This window comes from Talpa europaea (assembly GCF_964194135.1).
Source record: "Talpa europaea genome assembly, chromosome: 1".
In the NCBI taxonomy this organism is placed as follows: Eukaryota; Metazoa; Chordata; class Mammalia; order Eulipotyphla; family Talpidae; genus Talpa; species Talpa europaea.
Window position 1 is genome coordinate 154,822,032 of NC_140073.1, and position 7,901 is coordinate 154,829,932.

Here is a 7,901-nt window from a genome sequence, read left to right on the forward strand (position 1 = left end):
GAGAATGCAAGGTTGACTTAAGATAAAAAAATAAAATCAGTGTAATGCACATTATTAAGAGAATAAAGGCCCCAGACCAAGAGATTATCCCAATAGACCTTTGATATCAAATAGCATTTGACTAAATTCCACACCCCTTTATGAAAAAAATTATTCAGCAAATCAGGCATAGAAGAGATAAAGTTGATAAAGGGCATTCATCAAAGCTCCACAGTTAAAATACTTAATTGTTAAATGTTTTCTGTTAGATCAGAATGGAGATAAGGAGTTAAGCAAATTAATGGGGGATATAAAGTTTAAAAATCCCTGTTACAAAGATTCTAGCTATGGATGGTGTGCAGTGGCTCGTAAGCGTCCCAATAGCCAAGATGAAAGAGGAAATGCATCAGTGACTTTTTCTACTGTTTTCAGGCATAAGAATTGACCGATTGCGCAAAAGAAAACATGTTAGTACTAAGGCTGGCGAAGGGATGTTTCTGAAGGGATTTTATGAAAACAAAGACGCAGCACAATCATTTTCAGTTTTCAGAGCTTGTTAAATATATGGGTTCCTGGACCCCAGGCCCAGATTTTGGACTGAGTAAAGCAGAAATGGATCCCGGAGGTATGAGCTTCCACCAGTATCCCAGGTGATACATGGCACAGCAGGTGGTGTTTCTCCTGGCCTGTGAGGCTCTTTCTTCCCGAGACAGAAGACAGAAGCCTCCTGCACGGTTGCTGGGAATGCAGACTAGCCCAGCCCCCAGGGAAACAGGATGGATGTTTCTCAAAACATTAAAGCTAGATCTACCCTATCCCACTCCTAGTGTCTACTCCAAGAATGCAGAACACTAAGGCAAGGCCTTCCTGCATCCTGTGTTCATTGCAGCACTGTTTGCATTAGCCGAGCACAGAACCACAATCCTTCCTAATTCCTATGCTAATATTTGATAAAATTCATCTAGGGGATCGTGAGGAAAGAAGGAATTAAGTTCACTGGAACTCACTTGAAAATGATGTGAAAATCTGCTGAATTCCTATCTCAACGTAGCAGATGCAAGCGTTACTATGTTCTGTGTGAGAGCTAGAGATTGGGGCTCCAGGGGAGAGGCTAACTAATAAAACATCCTTGTCCAAGAAATAAAGTCACAGATAATAATAAAAAAAAAAAACACACACGTGGACTATATACATGAGGAAACACTCGTCAGCTATAAAGAAATGAAATCTTGCCGCTAGGATGGACCCCATGGCGGATCGGGGTGATGTTAAGAAAGACAACGGCTGATGGTGTCCCTGGTGTTCGGGATGTAAAGAAACGAAGAAACTCACAGAACTAAACCAGAACCAACCCTAGAGATCGCATTGCAGAACCGAGGTTACCCAAGGCCAGGGTGGGTGGGCAGGGGAGGGGCCCAGTGGGGGGGTGTGGAGGCCCACTCTGGCCGTGCGTGTGTGACAAACACTGCAGAGGTGCCTAGATGCACCCCTGAGTCACGTACAGTGGTGTAAACCAGCATCACCTTGATAAAAACAATTTAATGGTAAGAAAAAAGGACTTCTCTGAGCCTCCTTGAGCGCAGGCTGGTGGATTCACACAGAAACATCACTACGCCGCAGAGGGGCCGCGTCTGTCTGGCCGGGAGAGCTGAGGAGACGTGCATGCTCCATCTTTCCCTCAGTGGAGGTTTGGAGAACATTCGGTAGGGTCACCTTGAGACCAAGCTCCCAGATATGCAGATAGACGTGGCTTATCTGGAAACTACCACCAGGGAGTGGCCTGGGCGCTTTGGGTGGGAGGGGAGCTGGCTTCCTGAGGATGGCAGGGGTGGTCCCTGCCAGGCCTGTCCTAGAGAGCACTGTCTTGGATCTACTCCACCCGCAGGTGCTGGGCTGTGGGGCCAAGAAGCTCTGCCCTGCGGTGTTGAGGCCTGAAGTGTCGGCCTGGAAAGTTCCTTGGCAGGTGAGGCAAGGTTCTTCCTTTGGTCTCCATCCCGCCCCCAACCCGAGAGTAAAACACCTGCAGAATGTTCCCCCACACGGCATCACTCCTGCCCCCGCCCTAAGGTAACCTCTGAAGTGTCCGAGGGTTGAAGAGGCAGGTGTTCTCTGGGAACACCATTTGCCAGCGGGCGGGGCCTGCAGCAGTGGTGGAGAGAGGGCTCAGCTTCCCCTCTGCCCTGGCCCTGACAGGCGCTGCTGTGATTAAATCCTGGGGTCTCTGAGCTCACCCCCAAGTCAGGTCTCTGGCTCCTGCTGGACTGGACACGACCTGGTGATTTCCAGACCTGGGCAGACCCTCTGGTCAGGGCCCCACGTCTATCTGCACACAGAACCTTCTGTACAGTCTGCTCCTTCCTCCCCACCCAGGACACCAGGCTGGCCGCAGCCCTCGCGGGGTGGGAGGGAGACTCGCTTCTTCCTCTACTGTCCTGGGGCTCCAGAAGCCATGCCGAGCCTTCCCTGGCTCACTCTGCCTTTCCGTGCCCTCCCTGCCCAGTGGACCGGCCACTCCTCCTTCCCCCACGTTTCCTCTCGGGTCTCACCCCGTCTGGTGCTCTTCCCAGACCTCCTGGCCCGAGTCTGCTGGTGTCGCCCAGCGGCCACCCTTAGGTGACTCGCGTCCTTCCTGTGTCTCAGAGAGACTCCAGACAGGAAGGAACCGCGAAGAGGAGGGTCTCGGGCCCCAGGGCGGTCAGCGCGGAGAGCTTGGCCGGCAGGGGGAACCGAGGCAGACCCCGCTGGGGAGGAGAGGCCCTGGCTGCAGACCCCTCCCCCCCCAGAGGAAATGGACGGCTTTCAGCTGAAGCTCAGGGAAGCAGAGTCACTCGAGTAGGGTCACACAGACGCTGGGGTGGGCTGCGCCCCCGGGCACTGCCCTGGCTCAGGGGAAAAGACTGGGGGGGAGGGCGGGGTGGAGGGGAGGCTGCGTGCTGAGCTGAGCACATGCTGGAGGCGGGGCCGCCCTTATCACAGAGCAAAGACCAGGGCCAAGTCCACCCAGGGGCCCAGCCAGAGGCGGACACGCCGGGCCTGCTCCCCTGGGGCTGAGCCCGCAGGCTCCGGGCTCATCGGATGGGCCGTGCGGCAGGCCTCTCCCTCCTGGCTGCCACCGGTAGCCCAAGGCCGTGGGGGTGCTCCCCCCAAGTGGCTGTGCCCACTGGCGCACCAGGGCTGCTCTTTGCCCCCCGCAGCTAAATGAAGGATCTACTTGCTTAAACTTTTGAAAAATTTTGGTGGAAAAATAGTCACAGATTGTAACGTGCGCATAATGGTCAAAGGAGACGCAGGTGCAGCGCTTGGCAAGAACCGGGCTCCGTCCTGGTGAAGGACATCTATGCCAGTCCCTGGGGGGACTCCGGGGGCAGCTCCCGAGAGCATCCCCCAGGCGCCGCGAGACGCGGCCACTCCCAGCGGGCACGCCGCCTGCTGCCCGCCCTGCTGCCCGCGGCCCAGCGGGAGAGGACTTTGACCTGGTTCCTGGAGGCGGCCCCCCCACCCCGTACCCTGCCTTCCCACGGGCTGTGAGCCCCTGGGGTGAGCAGCCAGGGCCCCGCCAGAGGGAGGTCAGCCAGGCCGCCCCAAGGCCGAGCAGGTCATCCCACAGCCAGACTGTGTTTGTGCGCAGGGGCTGGCAGGACACGGCGTCTCTGTGGCATGCTGGTGGCACCGCTGGGGGAGCGCCCTCGTCGCCCGCCTCCGCCCATGTGCCCATGCTCGTGGGGGTTGTGAAGCAGGTCTCCGCAGCTGGGGCTGCCCTAACAAAATCCCACAGACTGGGGCTCCAGCACATAGGGTTCTGCTCTCTGTCTGGCTGGAGCCCCAAAGTCACAGAGCAGGGAGCAATTGGGGTTCTGGTGAGGGCCCCCTTCCTGCCTCGAGGATGGCCCTTTCCCCGGTGTGGTGGGGAGGAGACAGGTGTCTGGGGGGAGGGAGATGGGGGTCTGCAGGGAGGGCGTGGAGAGACGCTCTCACTTTCCTTTTTCCTCTCCAAAGGCCCAGGTCCCATCAAGGGGACTCCACCCTCCCAGCCTCATCACACCCCAATTACCTCCCAAAGGCCCCAGCCACCGCCACAGGCGGGGCTAGTGCTTCAACTCATGAATCTTGGGGAGACATAACCTGCAGGTCATAAGTGATAAAGGAATGAAGGGGGCGGGCTGCATCTCCAGACTGGAAAATCTCAATCCCAGCCTGATTTCTCAAGATGGCCCTGGGGAGCTCTTGCACCAAGGCAGGAGCCGAGACCCTTCCTAGGGCGATAGCTCCATCCCGGTCCTGAAGGAGGCCCACGGCCCAGCCCCCAGGCTGCAGCTGACCAGACACAGGGGATCTTTGACCCAGGAGGAAGCCCCCCCCCCCAGGCTGACTGAGCCCAGATTCCCTGAGAGGAGGTTTGAGCCTGGGGTGGGGGCTGGGTGGGGTGGTCTTGGGGGCAGGAGAGGCGAGTGCCCTGCCCCACAACCCTTCCCTTTCTGCCCTTTAGTTCCTAGTGTTTTTCCCACAAAATCTCTTACTTATCATAGCTCCAAAGGGCGCCCCTGCATTCCCCGCCCAGTGCTCCGGAGCTGGACTTCCCTGTTTGTGGGGGGCACATAAGCTCCGGACTGGTTGCGTAGTCCTGGGGGTTCCCTCCTACACCTTGAGCCTGGCTGTGCTGACCCCTGCTCCTAGGACAGACCTGCCCGCTTTGTGGGGCCCCAGCATGCAGGGGGGATCTTCTTGACACCTCCCACCTTCCTGCAAAGGCTGCTCCTCTGGCTTTTCCTCCCCTTCTGGAAGCTTCTGTCACCTGCACAGGGCTGAAAGCACTCAGGATGTCTTCCCAGGCCTCCTCCCTGACACCTTGACCTCCCCACAGCCCTGCAGTAGGAGGGAGGTGACTCAAGCCCCAGCGTCCAGGCGGAGCAGCTGGAGGGAGGTGGGGGGAGAGCTGGGCAGGCCAGGATTTCTGTTTCCTTGGGGTGATGAGCTGTTCAACAGGGAGGCAATTTTAAAAAATCAAACAATAACAGCAGAGACGCTGAGGGGCTGTGGTGTCTCAGGCTCTCTCTCGGAGGACCTGGTTCTCTGTGTTCCTTCCAGCTACCTGGGAATCGAACCAGGGACTGTGAGATGACTTGAGGAGGTAATCAGCCATATTGATTTTAAAAATGAATAATTACGTGGTTTTTACAGATCTTTGAACAAATCCAATTAACACACCCAAGCTGTGATTGCATCGACATTAATGGTTACGAAGAAAACGAATTGGGAATTTAATGTAAAGCCAATCTGTAGAAAATATTAATAGCACAGGTGGTAAAGAGATGTGTTAAAAATTATAAATGTAGAAGGAGCGACCAGCCTTCCGGAAGCCGCGCGAGTTACCTGAGCGAGCCAGATACCGCCCACCTCCTTTCTGCTGCGCACTGAGGATTCCTCCCTGCTTCCTTTGCCAGCCTGGGAGCTTTTAAGAGTTGCAGATTCTGAGCCTCCCTGGTGGCACAGGGGTTAAGTCTCAGCACTGTCAAGCTATTGCCAGCCACTGAGGCCTGAGTCCAATCCCCGGCCAGGGAGCCACCCACAGGGCGCAGCAGCCCTCTCCTGTCTCCCCGCTGCTCCCCTCAGCAATGGATTTCAGTGGATCAGCCTGTTCTGTTCCCCACTCTGTCTCTGGTGAATCCTCTCCCCTACCCCTGCCCCACGCACCTCTGGTCAACACCCCATGTGCATAAATAAATAGAAATAAATCTTAGAAAGAAAGAAATGCAGATTCTTGGGTTTGGCAGGAAGCTTGGGGCAGGGCCCGAGAATCTGCATTGTTGGAACAAGCCCTTGGGGCTCTGATGAGCCCCTGCTCCACCTGTTTCCTATAGTGTGCACAGCCTGTGATTGCTCATTTCCAGAAGTGGGGGGGGGGGGGTCCTTGATTTTACTAGGCCTAAGAGGGACAAGAGCCTCCTCCCTGGCTTCCTGCCCTTGGATGTTTACTTGTGCTTGAATCATAGAAACCCAAGGCTGCCAGGCCACAGGGCATACCCAATGGTATGAATGGACCTGGGGGTGTTTGGGGCCTGTCCCTGTCAAAGAGGCCCTCCAGGAGCCCCTGGGGCTGCTCCAGGCAGGTCTACCCAAAACCCAGTTCTCTGCTCCCTGCCTGGGTCCCTGACCCTTCCTGACTTTGCTCCCATATGCCTCCTCTCCCCGCCTTGGCTTTAGGCTTCCGTTGGTAGCTCTCTCCCCCGCCACCCCCTCTCCTTCCCTGCCTCCCCCCTGCTTCCCTCCTGCTCCCCACTCTATCCTTTTAAAACCCCGTTTGGGGCCTCCCCGGTGGCACAGCGGTTGAGCGCTGGGTTGCGAAGTTGGCCGCAGCCTCTGCAGCGCCGGTTCGATCCCCGGCTGCTCCCCGGCCACCGGAGGAGGGTCCCACATGGCGCGCAGACCCCTCCTGCCGCCCGCTGCTCCCCTCAGCAGTGTCCTTCGGTCCTTCTGCCTGCTCTGCTCCCCGCTCTGGCTCTGGTGAATCTCTCACCCTCCCACGCTTCTGACTGTACCCAGTGCATGTATAAATAAATAAATAAATCTTAAAAAAAAAAAAAAAGAATATCATTAAAAAAATAAATAAATAAAAATAAAACCCCGTTTGTTCTTGGGAGCCAGAAGCCCGTCCATGCACAGCGCGCCCCACTGAAGTCCACAGAAACTTCTGCCCGTTGCTGACGCCTTCCTCTAGCCATCGAATACTCACGGAGCACCCACATGCCCGTGCCAGGCCCTGGGGGTTCAAAGGTGCCAGGGCTCAGCCTGGAACAGTGGAGGGGGCAGCCACAGCCACATGCCAGTGCAAGCTGTGGTCTCTGTGGGTACCAGGCTGGCCCCCGTCCAGGCCCCATCTGCGGGGTCCTCTGTCCCCCAGAACTTGGCACACACCCTAGCCGCTCAAGTCACAGTAACCAAAGCCTGAGATCATGCCCCAAGTCGGGTTTGCTGCTCCAGTTTGACTAATGCCACCCCACCCCTGCCCGGTTTTCTTTTGTTCCAAGCCAAGATTTAATACAGGTGAGTGCGTCTGACATCATCTGGGTGAGGCAGGTGGCGGTCACAGCGCTCACGGTCACTTGGGTGACAAGCCAGCTACCAGCTTCATCTTCTCCAGAAGGTTCTTTCCAACCTCCTCTGGTATCTCTAGCACCCACCCCCAACTGCCCTGCTCGCCTAGTGTCCAGCGCCAGAGAGAGCGCCCACCCCTTCTGCGCCCTGCCTGCCTTCCCCCAGCAGTCCATCTCCCCCAACACCCCGGCGCCCCCTTGTCCTCTCAGCTCTCTTGGCTCCTTCCCATTTGAGCACACCGTGGGAACAGCCAAGACCCTCTCTAGAGCCTGCTCTCCCCCACCCCACCGCCATCCCTGCGGCCCTCCCTCCGCCCCCACGTCCTGCTTCCCAGAAGCTCAGCAAACTTGACTGAGTCAGAAGCTGTGAGTCAAGGCTGGTGCAGCAGGGACCTGCCCTTCAGCCCTGGAAACTGCACTGCCCCGACCCCTTCTGGACGCTGGTGAAGGGCGTCCGGACCATTAGGGCAGGAGAAGGAAATTTCCAGAAACCTTAGGAAATGCCCAAACTTGGTCCTTTGAAATAAAAGGTGCATTGCACCAGGCCCTCCCCTGCACGACCCTCTTACAGGCTTAGACTAAAACCCACCTTCTTACCCAGCCTCACTGGCCCTCCCCTCCCCTCCCCCTGCCCACAGGGCGGTGCCTGTAGGTTTCTGTCCTCACTTCCCTGGGGGCCCTCTGGGGCATCCGAGGCCAGGGCTCTCCCATCCCTCTCCGAGAACCTGGAGTGATGCACTAATCAATTGCTCTTCACACAACTGTGTGCCAGCGAAGCCTCTCTGCCCTTGGGCTGCTGGAATCTCGAACTTGATTTTCTCCTCCTCTCCT